We start from the raw sequence: 24757 nt of genomic DNA, 5'->3' as shown, positions 1-24757 counted from the left end.
GAAAACAACTATTCTAATTAGTCATAATTCTTCAAAATGTTTGAAGTAGAAGAGAAAAAAGGCCATTGCATTTCCTTATAAAGAAATGAACAGTTAGCAAAATTATGTTATTCACCTTTAATCGCCAAAAAAAAAAAACAAATAAATAAAACTGACCAAAGTTGGCAGCCCCCATAATCGAGCATTACTACTTCTTTCTATCCATAACACAGTGATGTCAAACTTCCATCCAACACTTGTGTGTGGGGAACAATATGACAATGGAACACTCATCTCGATCAGCTTAATGGGGAGAGTGCTCCACCAACACCAAACGGGAGAATATGCTCCAATCGAACAACATGAGAACAAATTGAAGACAGAACACAACACCATTCAGCTTACAAAGTGTATTTTTCATAGTTCAGTTTCATTTCCGATGGGCTGGCTACTGTGTGTGAGGGTTGGTTTGTTGGTTTGATTTTGCTGGCCACAGATAACAGAAACTTTTCAATGAGTTTAGTTACTCACGAGCGGTCTTTTGGTTAATACGTTAAACGGGAGTGCGCAAGCGCGATATAGCGGTCTCCAGAATTATTACAACCAGAAAACAATTAAAAACAATTATTGAACAAAAATTAATAAACGATAAATTAGCCATAAACCTACAGATACATTGTCATACGAGCGTGTATTTAAATTTAATAAAACTTCCAAACTTTTGAAACTAACAATTTTGTGGTGATTTTTTTTTTTGTGCATTGCCTTAATTTTTCGATCAGTGATTGATGATTGGTGAATAGTGATTGCAGTATTTGCATTGCGTGTTGAAAGAAGAAAAAAGAAAAACAAACAAAATCATAATTGATAAAATTTTGTGGAAATCTTTTATTTCGTATGTTAAGTTTAATTTGAAAGTGGTCCGGAAAACAGTGTGTGTTGCAAGCAGATGCAAATGTCTAACTGAAGACATGCAACATTTTAAATGTCAACCATGTCTTGTGAGAAAATTTCTAAATATATTAGATCGAAATAAAAATCTATAGAGTGTTAAAAATACAACCTTCAAATTGCTAACAACAAATTAACTTACAACAAAGCAAAGCTTTTGCTTTTTTACTGACCTCCCTTGCTATTGCCAATTTTATTTCAATTTGGTCTCAATAAAACGACATTATCGTTTTGCATTACTGCTTGTCATTCAAAGAAGTTTGGCGTCTTTTCGGATATTGTCACAAAAAATACGAAAAAAAACTAAATAAAGCCCACCACCTGTTCTAATGTGCACCACAGATTTTGGCAGCATTTCAAAATAAACGACTCCAAAAACAAAACGACGACTGCAGCACAACCTCACTCAACTAGAGGACCGTGAATATATGCATGTACATATCTGGGCACACATAGCAGTCTAATACCATACCCATACATAGGGACCTCAACAGAATACAACGTGGTAAGTTTTCAACGCCTTAATTTAGTTTCTTCTATTTACATACAATATAGAGTTGAAGAAGTAATATTTGTGTGTAGCATGCAACTTTATAAACAAATAACATTGAACATATGATTGCACCTCGAGTATATACTACTATGTATGCAACATGTGTAAGTACATACATACATATATGCATTTATATATAGATACATAAACGTGCAATTAGAACATAAAGATCTACGCACAACCATCTGTTCTTGTTTTTGAGATTTTTTTATTTCTGATATTTAAATTTGGAAATACAAATTACACGATGCCAAAAATTAACAAAAATTTTAGAGTTATCTTGGAATTGTTTAAATAGTGCGTTGATTTTATTAATTGATTCTTTTGGTTATAAAAAACTTTTGCGTTAGTGGGTGAATGAATACTCCACAAAATAGTTTTGGCTTTGACACAATTTGTAAACTGTTAATGTGTAATCTATTGAAATTTTGTAAATTTCATTTTATGGGCAAATTTCATTTAGTAAAATATATTTGATTTGGATTAAAACAAGTAAAAAAGTATCAGTCGGCTTTGCCGACAGAGATATACCCTCAGCCTATGTGAATTGCAACTTTCATCTACAGACAGATCGAATGTATTTAGGGTCTTTTCAGAATTTTGTGGCACTTTTTGGACATTTGAACTTACCGACAAAAATGTGGATTAGGATTAAAATTTAAAAGTTTTGCGGCGGAGAAAATGTACCGACATAGTGCATTACGGAAGTGGATCTTATTTTGAGAGTCATATCTTTTCGGTTGATATCGTGCCCACTAGTCATTTCAGTGGGTTATCGTACACCTGTTGGACCAGTATTCCAGGAGGCATGGACTTATCCACGGAAAACATAATATGGCTGTACATCATCGGTATAAATTTCCAAAGGATCTCCGAACAGATCCTAAATTGCACTTGGATACAAATGTTGAACTTTTGTGGGGGAGGTATCCTAAGTGGAGGACCGATATGGGCCATTTTAAAAGTTAAACTAAGTTTGCACAAAATATGACGAAGGCCAAATTTTGGACCAAATCGGTCTAAAAGTTAGAGAGTTATTGTGGTTACAACTGAACTGTGTTTTACAACTGAACTGAGACAGCGATTGCAACTTGCTTCAACAGAAATCAAAGTTAGTCAAGAGCAAGTCTTAAAGTTAACTTATCCGAAATTTTGTGTGGGAGGGTGGGAAGGAATGGGCAAATATAGTCCATATTCAAACCTGATCTATATCTGTTAGATATATTAGGATGCGTAAAGTATGGACCAAATCGGTCCGTCCCTTCAAGAGTTATCGTGCGCACAATTTTTCCGAATATTTTTGTACTTTTGTGGGGGAGGTATCTGAAGGAGTAAACCGATATGGCTTATCTTCGATCTACGGTGTCATAGGGGTTTTTTGAACCTTTCCGGAAGTAGGGTTTTGCCCCTGATGAAACTTGTACCGCCGTATGAGGGGCCGTGAATACAAAATGCTACAACAAAAATCAAAACGATTCGAGAACAGGTCCTAAACTGAACTGTTCCGAAATTTTGTGTGGGAGGTACCCGAAGGCGTGGACCGATTGAGTCCATATTGAAACCTCATCTGAGTTTGGTAGAAATTTCACGATGTGCAAACTTTGGACCAAATCGGTTACTCCCTTCATGAGTTATCGTGCGCACAAATTTTCTGAACATTTTCGAACTAGAAGGAGTGGACCGATATAACCCATCTTCGAACTTAAACTAAGTTTGGACAAAATATTGCGAAAACCAAATTGGTTTATCCGTTCGAGAGTTATCGTGCGCACCAGCCAGCCAGCCAGACAGACGGACGGGCATTGTTAAATAGACTCCAAATTGTCTGAAACACATTTCGTCCAAACATACTTGGGGTCTAAAACCATTATTTTCATGAGGCACATTTTGACCGTATAAAAGTGTATATACCCTCGTTAGCATAAATGCTGAGGGTATAATTAAAGTGTAAAAGTGATACTGACATTGTCCATTTTAGAAGAGATCTTATGCTCGGAATCATTCCTTTCGATAGGTATCACGCCCACCAGTCATTTCGATTGATCACCATAGGATTTAGAGCTTAAGAGCACTGTGGTAGGAAGCATGGACTTGCCCACGGAAAATATAATATTGCTTTAAACAGGACCACAAGGTGTACCTTCGGTAAACAATTCTAAAGGATCGTCGAACAGACCATATACTTAGGCAAAACCAGTGGACAAACGCCATAATCGGTACCGGCCGAAAATGTGATACCCTACAGTGGATGGGCCCAACGACAAAAATCAAACAAAATCATGTCTTCATTTTCAGAATTTATAGATGCAAATCGCTCCTAAACATTCAAAAATTTTCAAACACACATCCTGTTTTTGCCTTTATAAATAAAAATCAAATGTCGTTCGTTGGTAATGGCATCGGTTGAAAACGGCTGGACCGATTTGGATAATTGTTTTGTGAAATGTTCGCCATAAACCGACTTTGGCTTTTATGCAAAGAAAATTTGACCACGCCCACTTTTACACCCCTTTTTTCAATTTTTATCTTTTCTACAAAAACTACTGAACCTATTTTCCTGAAATTGCCAGGGAATTTACAGGGATGGATGCAAATTTTCTTGCATTTCGAAGGGAGCGGGGTACTTCCCTTTTTAAAAAAAAACGTCATATCTTTATGAATAAAACTCAAAAGCCGTCATTACCCAACTTAGGTTTTTATAGAAAGAAAATTTTACCACTCCCACATTTTTCAATTTTCAATTTAAAGTTTTTCTACAAAAAGTACTTAACCGATTTTCCTAAAGTACAGTACACATTGTCAGTTTTGAATGACAATTTTTTGCAATTATCGATAACTGTCCAACCGTCCAGCAACCACAAAATATTTTGTGGTTGCATGATGAATGACAAAAATGAACGGCCACATTAGCAAGCAACAACAAAGCTGTCATTCAAAAGTGACAATGTGTACCCAGCTTAAAATTGTCAGGGGTGGCCCCCAAAAGTAGACTACATATTTTATTGAATTCCAGAGGGGGCGGGGCACCTCGACTATGAGATATTTTTAAAAAACGCTATATTTGCAAACATTACACATGTATCGGTTTAAAAATTTACGGACTCATCTACAATATAGTACTTCTTTGGGGCCTAAAGACCCGACCACGCCTGTTTTTTTTTTTAATGTTATATCTCCAATACTACTGAACCGATTTTCCTCAAATTTGTAGCAAAAGCTCAAATTTTACCGTTATTATGTATAAAAAAATTTTACATCTTTGTGTTTATTTCAGCTTTAGTCCATATTTTGTTGTAATTCAATTGTTTGAATAACAACACAATATTTTAAAGTGGATATGAAATTGATTAGTTGCGGGCGAAGGGTAGGGAATACTATAGTTTCAGTTGTCACCAAACAACTTCATCAGTTCCCTTTTTCGCCGACTCTGTATTGATAAACAGGTCAATAAAGCCATCTAGCAAATTATATTATGACCCACTGATACAAATTTCAGTTCGATATATTTTATAGAAGTATTTTGCCACCCCTTATGTACCTGTGCATAAGATTTTCACTGATAAACATTCCTTTTAGGGATATACTAAAGTTATCAGTCCCGCTGGCTCTTATATCAAATGTCTTAGGGCTAACCGAACGAAAAAATATATAATTCATTTTATATTTGAATACTGTCGACAATCTACTGATTGAAAACTTTGCTGATTTTCTTGATTTGCATTTTAAATGTTTTTAATACACCAAATAGAAGCAGAGATTAAAATACAAATTTCAAAATATTAAAAAATTGGGATAGCTTTGCGGCTTTTACAATACAACTGATTTTTTACCATCAACAAGCCAGGGGAAGTCGGTGAGCCCGGGCCCCCTCCGAAATGCTAATTCTTAGACAGTTTTTGTATATTTTACTTAAAAAACATTTAGTTTTGTCCGTTGAGTGCGATTTTCTACTTTTATTGTCAGGCGTCGCTTGTGGAATTTTATTATTTTGATGAGATTTTACCTAAGATCAGATAAAATCTTAATTATAAGGTGATTCCAGAAAAACACCTTCCGCATAAAATTATTTAATTTTTTTTATCAGCACTTAGGAAAGTTTTTTGAAGTTACTGTAAGCTTTGATATAGCTGAAAACAAGCTTTGTGGTCACACAACATAACCAAAATGACGTAACCCTTTATGTTTCACTAATTTTATCATCATGTCATTACATACTTAACATTTTATATCATGTATAATTTTCTTCTAGATATCTATATTCTATATATCATACAATTAAAAGTGGTTTGTGCGGGACCTTTTTAGTCAATAATAGTTCATTCATTCGTGCAACAAGAAAAAAATTTGGAGAAAAACAATTTTTCATTTCATAGTATTTTTTACAAATATATTTTTTGAATGTGGTTTGTGGGGAATCTTTTTATACCCTACACCACAATGTGGAAAGGATATTATAAGTTTGTTTTGCTATAAAATCATGTAACACCGCACATCATTCGTCCTACCCCTTGTGGTATACCAACATTTATATCTCGACGAGACATAGCGATTTTGAGATGTGTGTCCGTCCGTTTATTAAAAATTTTAATCAAACTCCAGGCCGCAATTATGGGTCAATTGTCAAGAAATTTTGTCGGGAGATATGGTTCCGACCAGAAAAAAACAACGATTTGTTTTTTGCGATGATCGTAAAATATGAGGGGAATGAATGGACAAAAACAAAATTTGTCTTCGATTTTGTAGTGCCTTTATAGGTCGCAATAATAGTCTGATCGGTAAGGTATGGGTTTACGATAAGGTAGACGCTTGCAATGTGACATGAAGATAACATTATAAATAGCGGGTTAAATGGATTAAAACTTTTGTGTCCAAATTGGTTAATTTTTTTTTATATGGACAGGGATCCCACAGTTTTAATTGTATGTAGGGTAGCCAAAATCAAGCTATAGGTCGCAGTAATTGTTCAGTAATGACAAATTTTTGCACGAGGTAAGAATTTTGGTTGAGGAAAATTCCAATAATTTTGGAAAATGATCGAATAGTATTTAGCGGGTTAAACATACCATAATTTTAGTTGAAAAATATCCAAATTAAATTTTTCGTTTCATTTCATTTAGTCCAGAGAACGGAGTTCTTTACAGACTAAACTTAAATATAATGACTAATTGTATATATAAATTAATATACAAATATAATTCTTATATAACTTTTGGTCCATATTTAAATTTATGAAGGAAATATTTCGACAAATTATGAAAACGAAACTTAAAAACCAGCTCTTGACCTCCCTCTCCATTGATCGAAATTATATCATGTTTGTTTATAAAGAACTACATTTACCTTCCATGCTACAAAATGTCGCAATCATGATAGAAACGTTTTTAAGTCATAACAGAGAAGTTCTAGTTTCATAAAATGATGCAAATTACAATGCTGTAGCGGATCTTGAAGTTTTTGCCCTACCTTTGGTAAAATGTAATGTAATACATCGAAATATTGGTATCTTTTCATTGATCGGTTCGTTAACAATCACCGAAAGCTTTTTCTAAATGACTTTGGTATCCATTATAAGATAAAGAACATAAAGTGTTACACTCGTATAAAATACATTCCGTTAAAAACTAGTGCCAAGGGAAGTGTTGTAGTGTATCACATGGTCGGCCCTGTCCGACTATCTTGTTCTTGTTAAAATAATAGGTTAGTAAGGAGATAATTAATTTTTTTGCTGGGAAGCAGTTGAAACATAAAATCAAATATTTTTTAATTTATTTTCTATATCATTATTGAAAAAGTTTTCTATCATGATTGCGATATTTTGTGGAATGGTGGGTAAATGTAGTTCTTTGCACACAAACCAAAACGATAAAGGAATCTACTTGTGTACATGTTAGACAGTAAAGTAGTTCCGTTATCTACCCATTATATTGATATAATGTTCATCACTGGAGAAGTTAAGGGTTTGTTTCATGTTTCACGTTCCAAATTTTTCGGAATATGTCCCGCTATATACTATCCGATCATTATCCAATAGTATTGGCATTTTCCTTCACCAAGCCCTTACCTCGTGCAAAACGTGTCATTATTGAACTATAACTGCGATATCGAGCTAGATTATGTTTACACTTCCCACAATTAAAGCTGTGGGTTCTCTGTATATTAGTGTTGAACGTTTAATACCCCAAATGAAGAGCAAATCTCAGCCATTTCGGTGGATTATTGTGGCCACGACCTTCAAAATACCGAAAATCGGGAGGTACCGTTCCATGGGGGCTATATGAAGGCGTGGACCTAAACCGACATATTGCTTGACCAAAAATCATGAAAATTGAAAATGGTGTGTAGCGTTACGTAAAGCTTTTATAAGGCTTTGGCGTGGATTTTATATGAAATATTGACATAAATTATATAAAATCAGTAGAGTAAGCTAACAATATTTAGGATACAATTTTAACTTTTTACAGAGTATAAAATATAAGTCCTTGGATATTTTGAATTGAAAATAAACCATATCGGACCACGTTCGGTATAGTCGCCATATAAAAGTTGCGCCCCGTTTTCAGTATTTTGGACCTATATGATTGAAAAATACAGGTCCACGTTATGGTATATCCCAGAATTTTAAAAGCATAGACAATTGGCATTATATCTGCTATCGCAAGATTTTCATTATTTCAAAGCTTTTAATCTAATTTTAGAGTATCAGCTGCCATACAGATTTTGGGATTCATTTTTGTCGACGAGCCTCCATGTAGAAAGTGGTTAAAATATATCCATGCTTTTATCCAATCCACATAACTATATTCGCGAGTAGGACGGATTGAGTTATACAGGAGTTATAGTGTATAGGGGTATAGTTCGATCCGAACATAACGCCTCAGTTTTTTGATCACATACCGAGATACCTAAACGACTTCTATAAATTAAATACCTATAAAAAGATGAATAACTCGAACTCGCGAGCACAGATTGGAGTTCTATATCTAGCTATTGTATCGATAACCTAAGAATAAAAAATTCTTAATGCCTAAAAAACGTCTAATATGATTTTTTTACCAGAAGTGATACAGACGATACGAACGATCGAAGTACTGTTTGAGAAAACAATTGGTAAACTCTAGCTAAGTCGTGACCAAATGATAAAAGTCACAATATAAAACACGGTGCGCTTTAACTAACTTTAAATGAAATGTACTTACACCTGGGAAGTTTTTGTGGATATAATAATTATTCACTAATAATACCTAATAAATCCATTGTCTATTAACCAAAATGTATAAATTGTCTTTGCCAAGAGGATATGTGCCCTCAGCCTGTGTGAATTTGCGACTATAAACAGATCAAATACTGCCTACACAACCAAAATATTTTCCCCAAAAATTATGTATTCAAAAGGTTTTAGAACGTTGTGGCCTGTTTGCATGATAGTTACTGCGCCCACAAGCCAGTTTTGTTGGTCACCTTAGTATTTAATTTTATGAGGGAACTTGTTGTACATTTGGAAGTATTTTTATTTGAAGGAGTGGACCGATATAATCCATATTAGGTTCGATATATTTCTGGAAGAAATATTGTCATGTGCAAAGTTCAGATCGAATCGATTACTACCATTCTAGCGAATGTTGAACTTTTATGGCGGAAGTACCGATATGACTTTAGTTTAATTTGGACAAAATATTACGAGATCCAAAACTTGGACCAGCCTGCCAGACAATTGAGATACAGACGGACGGGCTGTTCGTCCAAACATATGTGGAGCCTAAAATTTGAATCGTATCAAAGTGTATATTATCTCGTAAACCTAAAGGCTGAGAGTACAATTATACTCTGTTGATGATAGGGACAAAAAGCAAGTGGGTATGCTACATATACAAGATTTTAGCAGTTTTTGACGCACGCAAAGTAATTGTTCTTCATTATTTTCTACTCTTGTTTAGCAACAAATAACAACATTTTGGTGAAGGCAGTAAAACAAATTTCTAATAGGCTTTCAATAGTTCACGAAGTACCCTTCATACATTTTGTAATTATTTTGGATACAGGGTGAGTGTAAATCCTCGAGACCTCAATATAGCTTTAATATGACATAAGAAATATGGAGTATATTTATTACGGAATTCGTATCTAATAGTGGAATGATGTGACATGAAGAAGTAATTCAGATTTCATTGGAAGTTTCTCCCAAAAAGAGGATACAAACAAAAAATTTGAAAAAAAAATTGTACAAAACTTGTTAATGATGTAACTTTTCTGTACAGAAACGGTGGCCCTGCGTACGTCCCTGCTTCAAACTACCGAAAATCGGGAGGAACGGTTCTATGGGGGCTATATGAAGGTGTGGACCTATACCGACAACTGTGGGAACATTTGATACCACCAACGAAGACTAAATACCAAATTTCATCCATTTCGGTGGAATATTGAAGCCACAACCTTCAAAATACCAAAAATCGGGAGTTACCGTTCTATAGGGGCTATTTGAATGTGTGACCCTTAGGGTTATGACTTTTTGACATATTTTTTCAAAAATGATTTCTGGCAGTGAGAATGAACTTTTGCCTATTAATACTTAAAATTACGTTTATTCCATTTTATTATAAAAAAGGTTCCGCACAAACCACTTTGATTTTTTTAAATGCAGTGAAACGATTTTTTTTTCAAAAAATTATTTCCTATTGCACGAATGAGTGGCCTTTTCCCTATTAATGACGAAAATAAATTTTATTTCATTTAAATTTAAAAAAAAATATCCCGCACAAACCACTTTTAATTTTTATGATATATGATATAAAGTTATATATAATGTTAAATGATGCTATAATACGATGATAAAATTAGTGAGAACCAAACGGTTATGTCGTGTGCCCCCATACCTTGTTTTCAGTGAAATATCTGGTTATAGTGACTTTAAAAAATTTTCAAAATTTTTGAAAAATAAAAACTTTAACAGCCTGTTCATGTATGTCGCGCGAAAACCCGTACTAAAGGAAATCAGTCACACACTTCCTTCTAAAAATGCGTTCATGTATTTCGCAAACTATCGTTCGACTGCCGTTACCCCTGCAAGCAAAAACTATTGCGGGAGTGACTTAGGCGTGTCGCCCAGGGCGATGAAAACAGTCGCGGCGATTGTCGCAGAAGTCACCCTGAAGTGACATCCGTTGTGAAGAAATGAACCACGCCGGCGTGTCGTCTTGGAAGTCACTCCAGCGACACTTCTAGAAGATCATTTCCGCGATAGTTATAAAAATAAAAAAAAAAATTCTATTTATTTTTATTTAATTTTTTTATTTTTATTTATTTTTCTTCTCTTTTAGAGAAATTATTCTATGCAATTTCCGCCTACATTAATTTTGTCATTTTAAAAATGTGATGTTTTGTTGCCTGACTTGGGAAGCGAACCCGGACCTTCAGAGTGCAAAGCGAGTATGCTTACTACTGCACCATCCCCTGCAAGCAATTTCTATCGCACATTACTCGAAATAGTAACTGCATGACGATAGAAACACTCGTCCGCGAGCTCGCATTCTTATCAATGAAGGCTCACCGTGCGGGAAGAAATGAACCACGGCCTAGACACTACTTGTGAATGTCGATTTAGTGGCTCATGAAAGTTATTTTATCGATAAAAATTGGTAATGACAAAAATAAAGATTTTTTTATTTTTCTTTGTTATTATTCTTTTAATTTGTATTTTTTATTATTATAATTATTTTTCCAACGGTCATATGTTTTTTAAGAACTATTCTTAGTTAAAATTGTCGTCTATTTTAATTTTTTTCATTTTAAAAATGTTATTTTGTCTGGCCTGGCATGGGAATCAAACCCAAGACCTTAAGAGTACAGAGCGAACATGTATACCACTGCGCCACCGTGTCTTATAAGCATCGGGTAGACTAATAGTTTAGATTAATTCAAGTTTACACACTTCATAGTAAACAATCAGAATTGTCTGCAGACGATAGAAAGTGTCTGTATAGGCGATACAAGGTGTCAGCACACGCGATAGTCGTACGTCGCGCCGTAAGGATTGTTTGTGTAAACAATCATTAATCGCATTTACATATTTTACGTTGACACTATGTAGTTATTCAAGACAATCAAACTGCACTGCATTAAGATTGTTATTGTAAAATCCTAAAGTGTCGTTCTTTTATAGAAAATGAGAGTCGATTACGATTGTTTTTTGTAGATGGAGTGAATAACTCACTTCCAAATGCTAGCAGGGTCGCCTCATATAATCATCAGATAGAAAATGTTCTATATTTGTTCAAATGTGTTGAATCATTAAATAAATGTAAACAATCGCCTTGGAAGTAACTAAGAAGTCACTCAGAAGTGTCGGCATACGCGATAAAACGTAATCACAATAAGGCTATAGAAATTGTTTGTGTAATTCACCAACGATCTTCCTTGGCGTGTCTCCGGAGTGACCTCTTAGGCGAGGAAGTGCGAAACTCACTTCCAATTGCTGGTCGGGACGTTTCCTATGCGAAACACCACTAATTTGAATGTACACTTGTACAACTGTGTTCCATAAATGAGAGCCAAATGAGAAATAAAAAATCCACAAATACATACAAACATTGGAATATGCGTGATTTGTTTTGTTTGAGAAAATAAAATATGTCAGTATTTTGAATTATTTATTTAATTAATTTCTTCAAAATAATTAATGAAACCGCCCTTAAATCGTGCGAAATACATGAACGGCTTTTAAGACGGAAGTGAGTGACTGCTTTCCTTTCGTACGGATTTTCGTGCGACATACATGAACAGGCTGAAAATTTTTATTTTCTTTAAAGAATGTGTCGCAAAATTTTTTTTTAAGATTTTCGGCGTTGTTCGCGAGTTTACGTTCTACTCGACAGCTACCCAGCAAAAATTTGGATCCGGTCGTCATTGCATAACCCTTTACAAAGTAATGTAAACAAGCTTCTATTCGCATTACAAGTAATCTGAAAAGTAATGGGTTACTTCTTAAAAAATTTACAAGGTAAACCTACTTACTTTACTCCTCACTAAGTAATGACGACGGTGGCACAGTGAGTGTGTGTCCGACTATAAATCCTAGAGTTGTGTGTTCAACGCTCACCGTCGGCACGCGAGTTTTTTTTAATTAAAAAATAACAGTTCGTGGTGCACACGTGCACTGCATATTTAAGTTATTAAGCAACCCTTAATATTCGTGTGCGTGACATAGTGTGTAGTGTCGTAGGCTAGAAATCAGAGGGCTCGTGGGTTCAATTCGGGCAGACAGCGAAATAAAATAAAGTAAAATAAAAGCAAGATGTGTGATGAAATTAAAACAAATTCTCTACATCAACTCTCTAAAAATAGAATTTTTTTTCACCTTACTTTTCAACTTCTAGTGGCCACAAAATAACTAGTTATTCTATTGGTCATAAAATAACTACAAACTGAGTGCGACACGCCCTTGTAAAAATAATGGGGAAGAAAGAAAAATCCCTTACGAAACCCATGATTTTGGGAGGACTTTTTTTGCTGGGTACAAAGCAAGTGAGTGATTTTGACATTCTCTTTCTATAAAAGACAGTCTTTACGAAATACATAAACCCAAATTTACATGGAAAGTGTACGTTTACGTTTTATTTCGTATGGCTTGTCTGTCGTTTCGAAGGTGTTTACATGAACAGAAAATGATTTTTTTCCACTTCGGAAGCACAAGAAACCTTTCAGTCGACATACATAAACAGGGGGTAACACTTTTTTTATCGAATCATTTTATAATTACGATTTTATGCAATCTTAGGTTAAAACTCATCAAAATATCATAAAGGGATACGAGGTTGTAAAAAAGTCATAACTCTACTGTATATATTAGGCTGTATCTTTGTTATCTGACCAATCAATGGACAGGTCAAAAGTTTCTCGATTGAATATAACTTACTTGTGTGGAACATATCTTCCAGGAGTAAAGTTATAGTCATTATACTAAAAATGTTACCAATTTTCACAAAAAAGTTCTGGCCTATTTACCGCGCTAAATATTATCTGATCATCACGTTTAATTGCAAGCTACTTCTTTGTCGTAAACCCAAACATTACATAAAATGTCGCTCCGATAAGACTACCATTGCGACCTACCGAGCCCCTGCAAAATTGGATAAAAAATTTCGTGAAGATTAGTCGATAATTGCGGCCCCAGAATCGCTTTATCTCGTCGAAATATGAATTTTGGTACACCACATGAGGGTTTACGATGAATATTTCGCGGTGTTACATGAATTTTTCGAAAAACAAACTTATAATACCCTTTCCACATTGTGGTGTAGGGTATAAAAACATATTAGTTTTTATTCCCTTGAACAAAGAACACTAGTTGCAAATGTTTTGAACCACACTGTATGTTAGAAAACAGATGCTGGAAATTATATTCTTGCCATTTTTGTTATTCTAAGAATTAATAGTTCTGGTTTTACAATATTCAATAAAAAATCAATAAAAGGAATTCGATTATTTCGACTAGAAGATTAACTTTGTTTTTTATTGCGAATTTTTATTGTTGTCATTTTAACAAGTTCGGCTTCTTAATCCTAACAAACCATTCTATATTTGGCATGGCTATACACATTTGGCTCACGGCTACTTTAATATTGGCAAAATTTTAATTTAATTGGCATTGATTTGTTCATGAGAGAAGATAAAGAACAGTTATCAGTTATATAAACAAAATTTATCAACAAACCAAATAATTTTTTTAGATACATATGTGGTGTCGGAATAAGTAAGTGGTGGGGGAAATTATAGAAAGTAAATTATCAAGTAGCGAAGAGACCGATTATCAGGCGGTGAAAACCATTTTATGGTGACGACAACAATACGTCATTTAGATTAATAATGAACTAACAACGTTTTATCAATGTGTTTAACCATCAACTATCTACTATAGCCCTGACAACTCATAATTTTTAATAATATTTCTTAGAAGGTGGTCGATGTGACACATAAAATTTAAAAATTTATGAGAATTTTGTTGTTTTTAAACTTCAATTGTCAATCATTATTGACCAAATGTTATTACGAATGAATAAATTGTAAGCAGAAGTTTCTACTTCCGGTATTCCTTTTTGGCGATATTTTTGTGTAACTAATTACCCGCTTAAAAGCTAAGGTTACGATTTCAAGTGATGTTTTGTTTTTTTGCCGAAACCCCCAAAAATGCACAAACAGACGGAAGTAATATCTACTTATTAATTTTTATGAGGGTAGTTTGAAAATAAAAAGAAAACCGATGATATTATTTTATGGGAAATTTAAATTATTTATTTTTAATTTCCGTGGTTTTCTCAGAAAGTAGAATAAGTCGGCTTGTATCCATTTTGATTTATTCGTACCAAGTATTAATAAAAAATATTATATAAGAAATAAACAATTATTTTATAACTACTAGTTGTTGTAAATAACAACAAAAACAACACCAACAAACCACCAAACATTTCTAAAAATATAAATTTTATTCAAATTATTACTTTCATAACATTGCCAAATATAACGCCTTCTCTTCATGAGCTCTTTGAAAACACCTCATCTTTTATAAAGATGCGGCACTCAAAGTAGTTTTAAACCTCTGTCTTATAACTTATAAAATTCATGCCAAATATGTGGGATGTTTTCAAATGTAATTAACACAATTTCTATTGGTTAAATCGAACCATATAGGGTAAGTGCAAATTAATTGAATCTACACATTTGAACGCCATTGACAAGATCACAAAGTGTTGGCAAAAAATGTACCTACATTATTTGTCTTGAATAAACATGGTTCATATGTACATAGTATGTTTTAATAACACAGTGCAACACAAAAACTAATTACGCATACAAATTGGGCAGATTTCATAATCTAAAAATGGTGGGAAATCACGTTTGCAAGTTTTTAAAAATATTTGGTAATATTTCTAGCAACATACGGCGGTTTTTTTTTGTGGTCAAATTAATACATGTCTAATATTCTGGATGATGATGGGATAGTATTTATCGGGGTGAAAATGCAAAGTATTACAAAAAAATAAAAAACACACAAAATTCTAAGCAGTTTAGAGTGCGAGAAAATCATTTTTATTCTTTTGATGCGTTTTCTTTACACTTGAACCCCTATAAATTAGTCATTTGTAAACCGATTTAAAAAAATAAGAGGAAGAAAAAAACAAATAAAAACAAGTAAGAAAAGGCTATAGTCGGTACGGGGCCGACTATGTGATACCCTACACCACTACCTCTCTGCATAATATTTTCACTCGAAAACATTTCTTTTAGGGAAATACGAAAGTTTTCACCTATCGGGCTTTTATACCAAATGACTTAAGGCGAGAACCTACTTTACATCATTAGAAAGGTGATATTTCTACTTTCATTTTCAGGTTTTGCTTTTGGTATACCCCATATAGAAGCTGAGATATTCGCTTTGGAAAAAACTTATTTTTATTCAAATAAGTTTTTTGCCCATTCCGACCCCTAAATATTATTCAACCATCCCCAAAATCAATAGGCTTCTTCCTCTGTGAGACCCCCATTAAACCTCAAAATTTCGTGACGATCCGATCAAAATTGCGACCTGTAGCATGATTTCCAAAAAAATTGAAAAATGGGATGTATTAACGACTATTGCGATATCTCCGTTACTTGGCACCTACGCCGACCTAGTTTGCATCATTGTAAAGACGCGATCTTCTACTTTCATAGTCAGGCTTTGCTTTTGGAAAGTTCCCAACCAAATCTGTGATATTCGTCATTATAATTAAAATCGCAAAACTGAAAATTTGGGGTTTTTTTTGCGACTATTGTGATACCTTCGTTGTTTGATCACCTAAGATAACCTACTTTACATCATTAGAAAGGTGATATTCTCTACTTTCTTTGTCAGGTTGTACTTTTGGTATACCCCATACAGAAGCTGAGATATTCGCTTTTGAAGAAAACGTTGTCTTTTTATCCACATAAGTTTTTTGCCCATTCCGACCCCTAAATATTATCCGACCATCACCAAAATCAATAGGCTTCTTCCCCTCCGGGACCCCCATCAACATCCGAAATTTCGTGACGATCCGATCAAAATTGCGACCTGTAGCGTGATTACAAGGTTTAGATGTACAGACGGACAGACGGATCGACTCAGCTCGTCGAGACATTCATTTTGGTATATATAAGTATAGGTCTACGACCATTATTTCGATGCGTTACAAACTTTTTGGCCAAAACCACCTTATAATACCCTACCCACATAGTGGTGTAGGGTATTAAAATAGTGGGAGATCACCTTTGCATTTCTTATACCCTCCACCATAGTATGGAGGGTGGATTAAGTTTGTTTTTCTGATTGTAACACATTGAAATATACATTTGCGACCCTATAGCTAGAGCGCTATATTATTGCACCCAATTGTCTTTTTTCCATAGACAGGTCAAGTACGAAGATGGGATATATCGGCCCACGTTTTTGTATACCCGCCATATAACGGTATATATATCTTAGCAACAATCTTTTATCAATCTAGCTGTAATTTGACATTTGAGATTCTAAGTGCTCACAAAATATCTCCACCAAAATCCGTCAACATAGGCCCATGTTTTGGTGTAGCCACCATATAACGATATCTCCAGTGTTTCGGCATTTTGGGGATTTTAGCAACAATTTTTTACCAACTTATCTGGAATTTGACATTTGAGGTTCTTAGTGGTCACAATATATCTCCATGAAGAACCGTCAACATAGGTGCAAAGCCTGCAACATAGGTGTTGGTGTAGCTCCCATATAACGGTATCTCCTGATTTTCGGTATTTTGTGGACCTTAGCTACAATTTTTTACCAAACTAGCTGTAATTTGACATTTGGTCTTCTTGGTGGTCACAAAATATCTGTACCAAAAGCCGTCAAAATAGGTCCATGTTTTGGTATAGTCCCCATATAACGGTACCTCCCGATTTTCGGTATTTCGGGGATTTTAGCTACATTTTTTGACCGAACTTCCTGCAATTTGAAGTTTGGGGTCCCCAGTGGCCACAAAACTACTCCATCAAAAGTTTTGGTACAGCCGCCCTATATTGATACCTCCCGATTTTCGGTATTTTGTGGATTTTCGCTACACTTTTTTACCAACTTAGCTGTAATTTTACATTTAAACTTCTTAAAGGTCGCAAAATACCTCCACCAAAAACCGTCAACATAGGTCCATGTTTTGGTATAGTCCCCCTTTTTATGGTGGCTATATGAAGAAGTGGATCTATACCGACAAATTTCAGGGAAAATGTTTTATATCCACAGCTAAGACTAAATGCCAAATTTAAGCCATTTTTGGTGATGCCTGAACAATTTGGTTAATATGTGGGGGGTACCGTTCGTTCCATGGGGCCTATATGAAGACGTGGGTCTATAACGACAAATTATAGGTGGAAAGTTGTATAACCCTATGGAAGACTAAATATCATGTTTCGGCCATTTCGGTGCATACTGGAGCCAAAGTCTCAAAATACCGAAAATCGGAAGGTACCCTTCTATGGGGGCTATATGAAGGCGTAGACCTTTACCGACAAATGACAAGTGGAAAGTTTTATACCCCGAACGAAGACCAAGCACCACTTTTCAGCCACTTCGGGGTGATCATGAGGCCACAACTTTCAAAATACGGAATATCGGGAGGTACCGTTTTATAGTGGCTATATGAAGAAGTGGGCCTATCCGACACATTTGAGGGGAAAGTTATATACCCACGGCAAAGACTACATATATTTCAGACATTTTGGTGGGATATTGAGATCACAACCTGCAATATACCAAAAATTGGGAGGTACCGTTCTATGGGGGCTATATGAAGAGGTGGACCTATACCGACAAATTTCAGGTGGAAAGTTTTATAGCCATAATGAAGACAAAATACCAAATTTCAGCCAGTTGTGATAATAAGGCTAAAACATTCAAAATATCGAAAAGGGGGAATACCAAATTTTAGCCAGTTTGGTGTGATAATGAGACTAAAACATCCAAAATATAAAAAAAATAATCGGGAAGTATCGTTCTATGGGGGCTATATCATATAACTATATAGCCCATTTTCAATACCAATCATCCTAGGAGTAATAGAAACTCCTATACCAAATTACGAGTATAAAGCTACCCAGCAAAAATTTGGTAAGCTCATGTCATTACTTCATGCATTACCGGGTAATGAGTGCTTATTACACTCCGCATTATCAGCCAGTATATATAACAGTTTACACATAACTAGTTACTCCCTTAATTACTACTTACTTACAAAGTAATGAGTATGGTGGCACAGAGCTAGTGTGTCCGACTACGAATTCTAGAGTTGTGTGTTCAAAGCTCAGCGTCGGCATGGTTGTTTTTGTTTACAAAATTACAAAAACATGCTGATGTACATGGATGAGTTAAACCAACACTTGTTGTTCGTGCGAGTGGCCTAGTGTGTAGTGTGTTTGGCTACAAATCAGAAGTTCGTGTGTTCAAAACTAGTAGGTATCGAATGAAAAAGAAAAAACAAAAAAATGTGTAGTGTTGAATTTGAATATAATTTCACCTCAATTTTTTCTAAAAATAGAACTATGCTTTTTAGCTTCTTTTCGACTGCCGGTATGTGGTTAAATATGTACTTAAACAACATATTTAAGGAAGTACTTCCTTCCTATGACATCCCCATGTAAAAATAATGACTTTTACGGTATATTTGTAAGTAGTTACTACTACCAAATTTTACTGAATCAAGTCATTACTTAGTAATGACTTTTTTTGCTGGGTATATCCTTAAACAAAATTGCGAGCTGTATCTTGATTTCAACAGACGAACGGACGGACATGGACATCAAGAATGATCAATGAACAGTGAAAATTCTCTACAACATTTTCTTTAGTCCCATTTCTTGGCATTTCCTTGTAAACTACTGAAAACCTAAAAACCCCCTAAAAATTTGAACATTGACCGCGAATTATTAAAAAGTCCCTCCAGTGATTTTCATTTGGTTTATTTGAAAATTTTGCTTTTTTATTTTTAGTATTAATTTTTAATTAATTTCTCGTTGGAATCGAGCTTAATGATCAATAATGCAAGTGAAAAAGGAAAGCCGATAATTCGAACCCACACACCCACCACTATGTGACATGCATGTTTCGCCTCGGTAAAGGCTCTTCAGACATATCGGATGTGGATCGGCTTCGCTGTCCTCGAACTTTTCTCCTTTCAAATGGATTTTTCTCATCTATGAACATTGCTGTTTCAGAATCCGCAAAAACTTACCAGGTTTAAAGGCACCGTACATGACATTGTTTTATAAGGATGCGATACAGTCAGTGCATTTTCCCATTTTGAACTTCCATATCTCAAAAATTGTAAAATCTACGAAAATATCATAAGGTCAATCTTGTAGAGAATTTTCACTGCAACAACATTTGCTCTAATCCCATTTCAACAGGACTTGCGGTTTCCAAGTAAAATCGTGAAAACCTAAAATGTCCTAAAAATTTGAACATTGATCGCGAGTTATTTAAAAACGGCTTCGCCGAATTTTTGGATTATTTTATTTGATTAGGTGGAAGCACCTTCTATTTAAAGTTGGTTCAGGCGCACCGGATGGTATAATAAACCGCTCAACTTGTATATGGTATTATATTTTAAAGACATGTGGCAACTCTGTAAGAAATTTTATTTCCATTATGAGTGGTGGTAGCAAATTTTATTTTCATTTCTATTAAAAAACGAGTATTTCCTTTTTAGACAAAGAAGAAAACGACAAAACACAATAACTTTTATATTATGGGCAGTTGCAGAAAGTTTTTTTTGTCTAATTTTTGTTTTTTGTTGACAGCCACACGACATTATTCAATTCGAATGAAAACAGCTTGAGAGGAGATCTGCCATATTTGGCAGTTGACTTTGAATAACATTTGGCGTATGGATGAATGTGTAACACATTTTGTTGGGATAGAAAATGACAAAACAAAAACAAAAATAACTACTAATGATAGTGATGTAAATTTATATTGATATAAGGAGAATATTAGATCAGGAGGTCTTCTGGCGTTGACAAAAAATATTAAGCAGTACACATTAAAGCAATACCTACTAACGAAAAATAGATAAAGCATTTTGGGAAAAGTAGAATTAAAACATATTGTTTTTTAAAAAGTTATTTTAAAAGATCTTTTAAAAATTTTAAATATTTAAACATATTATTTATGCAAATTTTTGTCATGTCAACATGAAGGTATCTTATAAACCAACTACTTGAATTGTATTCATTGTCTAAATTCGTTAACTTTACATCACTATTTTGAAAAAAATCTTAAATTACAAGTGAATGTTTAAAAAATGAACAATACTATTTTTGGATATTTCTACTTAATTTGTCTGATTTTGTTTTCTTTTCTCTGCCGGTTATGCCCACATCTCTGAATAGTGAAATGTGGTGATTCAAATTAATATTTATTTTTTGTTATAACGACAAAATTGATTAAAAATTAAATTTCCATATGAAACAATTGAAATCATTATTAATAAAAAAATAATAATAAAAAAATGATTATCAAACATCAATTAATTGTCCAAATATTACACAATAATCAAATGTGGGTAATAAATACAATTCATTATACATACATTAAAATTATTTTTAAAGTGATTATGAAATAAATTGCAAAGATACATTGTAAGATTCGAAACCAAATTCGTTCGAATTACTACCAAACTTCAGTTATTGTAAAAAAAATTGGTGAGTGGAAAATTCCTTTTGGGGGTGAAAGCCTTTGATGAGTACATACAGAACCCCAAAAGGCAGATCCGCCGTGAGTCGAACTTTTGAGTTATGGCGTGATGAATTTTTCACTGGAGACCCTATAAACCATCAAAATCGATTAGTTGTCAATGAGAGTCATACCTAAAATTTGACTGCAGACATGTCATCTCAAAAATAAGCTAAAACAACAGTGAACAAAGATATAACGATAATTTCAGATGCCTTACAGAGTCTTCAGCAGAAACTTCATCACGCCATAATATACTCACCAAGGCCTTTCTTCCCCAACAGGAATTTTCCGTTTCCCAGACTTTTACCTCCATTTTGTTGCACAGTGTTATTTGATACTTTTGGAACAAATTGATAAAAATGTGATTTATGTGAGTATACAAAATTTTGTCATACCGTTTGTAATTTTCTTATTTGGAACATAAGTTTCTATTACTCCTAAGATTTTTGGTATTGAAGATGGGCCACGTTTTGATATGGAGCGGTGCCTATCAATTTCCGATATTTCGAAGTTTTTATGCATATCGTTGGAAGTATGAACAATTTCCGCTCTTTTCAAGCACTCGTAGAATAGTTAATTGATTTGATTAATTGATTTGATTTGGTCGGCAGGGCCACCATAAAATATTCTGAACTAAAATAGAATAATTATTTTCTCTCCTGACCACAATTTTAAGTGGAGATATTTTGTTACCAAGTATACCTCAAATGCCTAAATAAGGTAACACACGAATCTAAAAATGTCTTCAATCGAGCGTTACCTTTATATAGGGCAATATCAATGGGTGAACATTTGTTGACAAATTTTGGTGGAAAAGTTTTGTGACCACTGGGAACCTTATATATCGAATTACAGATAGTTCGGCAAACAAATGTAGCTAAACTCCTCAACAAACCTAAAATAACTTTATAAGGTAGCTATACCAAAAACATGGACCTATATTGACAATTCTCAGTGGAGAGGTGTTGTGACCGCTATGAACCTCAAATGGCAAAAAAGAGAGAAAATCGATTTAAAAATGTAGCTTATACCCTCAAAATATCGGAAATCGGGAGGTACCGTTATAGGGGGTCCTATACCAAAATGTTTTGTGACCACAGGCAACCTTAAATGTCAAATTAGAGGCAGTTCGGTTAAATGCGGAGGTACCGTTATATGAGGGCTATACCAAAACATGGACATATATTGAACATTTTTGGCAGAGAGGTTTTGTGAGCACAGGAAATCTCAAATGTCATATTACAATGTAGTTAAAACCTTAAAATACCGAAAAACGGGAGGTACCATTATATGGCGGCTATACCAAAAGTTGGACCTATTTTCTCAAATGTTAAATTACAGATAGCTCGGTCAAAAAAGGACCTAATTTCCTCAAAATACCGAAAATCTGGAAGTACCTTTATATGGGGGCTATACCAAATGTTGGACTTAGTTTGACAATTTTTGGTGCAGATATTGTGGCCACAGCGAACCTCAAATGTTAAATAACAGATAGCTCGGTAAAAAAATGTAGCTAAAATCTTGAAAATCGTTATATGGGGGCTATACCAAAAGCTAGACCTACTTTGACTCTCGAACGGATAAACCGATTCGGTTCAAATTTTGGCTTTCGTAATATTTTACCGAAACTTAGTTTAAGTTCGAAGATGGGCTATATCGGTCCACTCCTTCCGGTACCTCGCCCACAAAAGTTCGAAAATGTTCGGAAAATTTGTTCGCACTATAACTCTTGAAGGGAGTAACCGATTTGGTCCATACTTTGCCCATCGTGAAATGTGACCAGACTTAAATAAGGTTTCAATATGGACTCAATCGGTCACTCCCTCAGGTACTTCCCACACAAAATTTCGGAAAATTCAGTTTAGGGCCATCTCTCGAATTGATTTGATTTTTGTTTAAACAACTTGTATTCACTGCCCTCCATACGACGGTACAAGTTTCATCAGGGACAAGTCCATACTTCCTGAGAAAATAGCCTGAAAGGTGCAAAAAGAAAAAACCCCTATGACACCATGTGAGGAGCTTGGAGCGCAAAATAACACTCGAACGGATCTGCCGATTCGGTCCAAAATTTGGCCTTAGTAATATTTTGTCCAAACATAGTTTAAGTTTGAAGATAAACCATATCGGTCCACTCCTTCAGGTACCTCCCCCACAAAAGTTGAAAAATGTTCAGAAAAATTGTTCGTACTGTAACTCTTCAAGGGAGTGGCCGAATTAGTCTATACTCTACACATCCTAATATATCTACTAGATATAGATCAGGTTCAAATATGGGTTATATTAGTCCACTCCATCCGGTACCTCCCACATAAAATTTCGGATAAGTTCACTTTAAGACCTGATATCGAATTTGTTGAAGCAACTTGCATTCGGTGCCTCAATTACGATGATAAATTTTTTTAGGGGCAAGTCCATACTTCTTGAGCGTACAGCCCGAAGAGTGTAAAAAGCGCCTATGGCACCATATGTTGTGGCTGGAGATCCACTTCCATAACGGTCAATGTCGATCCATTCCTTTTAGTATCCCCTCCGCTAAACTTTTGATCTTTAATCCTAATCAACATTTTTGTCGGTTAAAACGCCCAAAATTTTTTAAACCCCCTGAATACATACGTATTTTGGGGAAAAATTGTTTCAATATACACAGGCTGAGGGTATATCTCTATCGGCAAAGCCGACTGATACTTTTTTACTTGTTTTTTAGGTAAATATGTTGACCGAACTACCAGTAATTTGACATTTAAGCTTCCCAGTGGTAACAAAACTTCTCCAACAAATATTATCAACATAGGCCAATTTTTGATATGGCCCAATAAATCGGTAGAACCGATTTCAGTTTTTTTTCTGCATTTTCAGGCAATGTTGAATATCCTTTGGCATTTATGTTTGCCAATGGGTTAAAACTTCTCTATCAAAAATTGGGGACACTCGTCCACGTTTCGGTATGGCCCCCATACAATGGTACCGCCCGTTTTTAGCTGAAGGAATTTGGTCAGTGCGCAAAAAAAATCTCCTTATAAAATTGTGAAAATTGTGGTGGTCCCTTACTTGTCATTATTAATTTTAATAATGTAATAAAACTAAAAAAATTTGAAACCCTTCACATTGAGATATACAATTTCTATAACTCCCATAAATTCTTAACATTTTGCAAAATATAACTGTTAATAAATACCTAATGTGTAGTAGAAAAAACGGTTAATGTTACCATTTAAGTTGTAATAAAACAAAAAGCAAAAAAGAATGAAATAATAATGTCATCGTATTATGTCTATTTTAATCTACAAATAAACAACAACTAATTAACAACGTTTATTTGATCTGTTCAATTCGACGATATTACGCGTATGCGGGACAGACAGATAAAGTCGATATATATTTTTGCGCTTGAATAGATACGGCGTAACAAAACAGGTCGTATATGTATACACTCGTGTATTGTGTACTAATAAATATGTGTAAATAAAATTATTGTTATTGTAATTAAGCATATCTCCTAT

General features: G+C 34.4%; 1 protein-coding gene across 2 annotated transcripts in view; it reads left to right on the top strand.

Moving 5' to 3' along the window:
• The first annotated feature begins 398 nt into the window (after positions 1 to 398).
• Positions 399 to 24757, top strand: part of LOC141403708 (uncharacterized) — a 254034-nt gene continuing 229675 nt past the window's right edge. For both annotated transcript variants that reach the window (XM_073986533.1, XM_073986531.1), the window contains exon 1: positions 399 to 1435. The gene's annotated coding sequence lies outside the window, so the exon portion shown is untranslated. The remainder of the gene's footprint in view (positions 1436 to 24757) is intronic.

This window comes from Musca autumnalis, unplaced genomic scaffold (genome assembly GCF_047663935.1).
Source record: "Musca autumnalis isolate F117 unplaced genomic scaffold, ASM4766393v1 scaffold_4, whole genome shotgun sequence".
NCBI lineage: Eukaryota > Metazoa > Arthropoda > Insecta > Diptera > Muscidae > Musca > Musca autumnalis.
The sequence above is the reverse complement of the archived record's forward strand: the minus strand, read 5'-3'. Positions and strand labels throughout refer to the sequence as shown.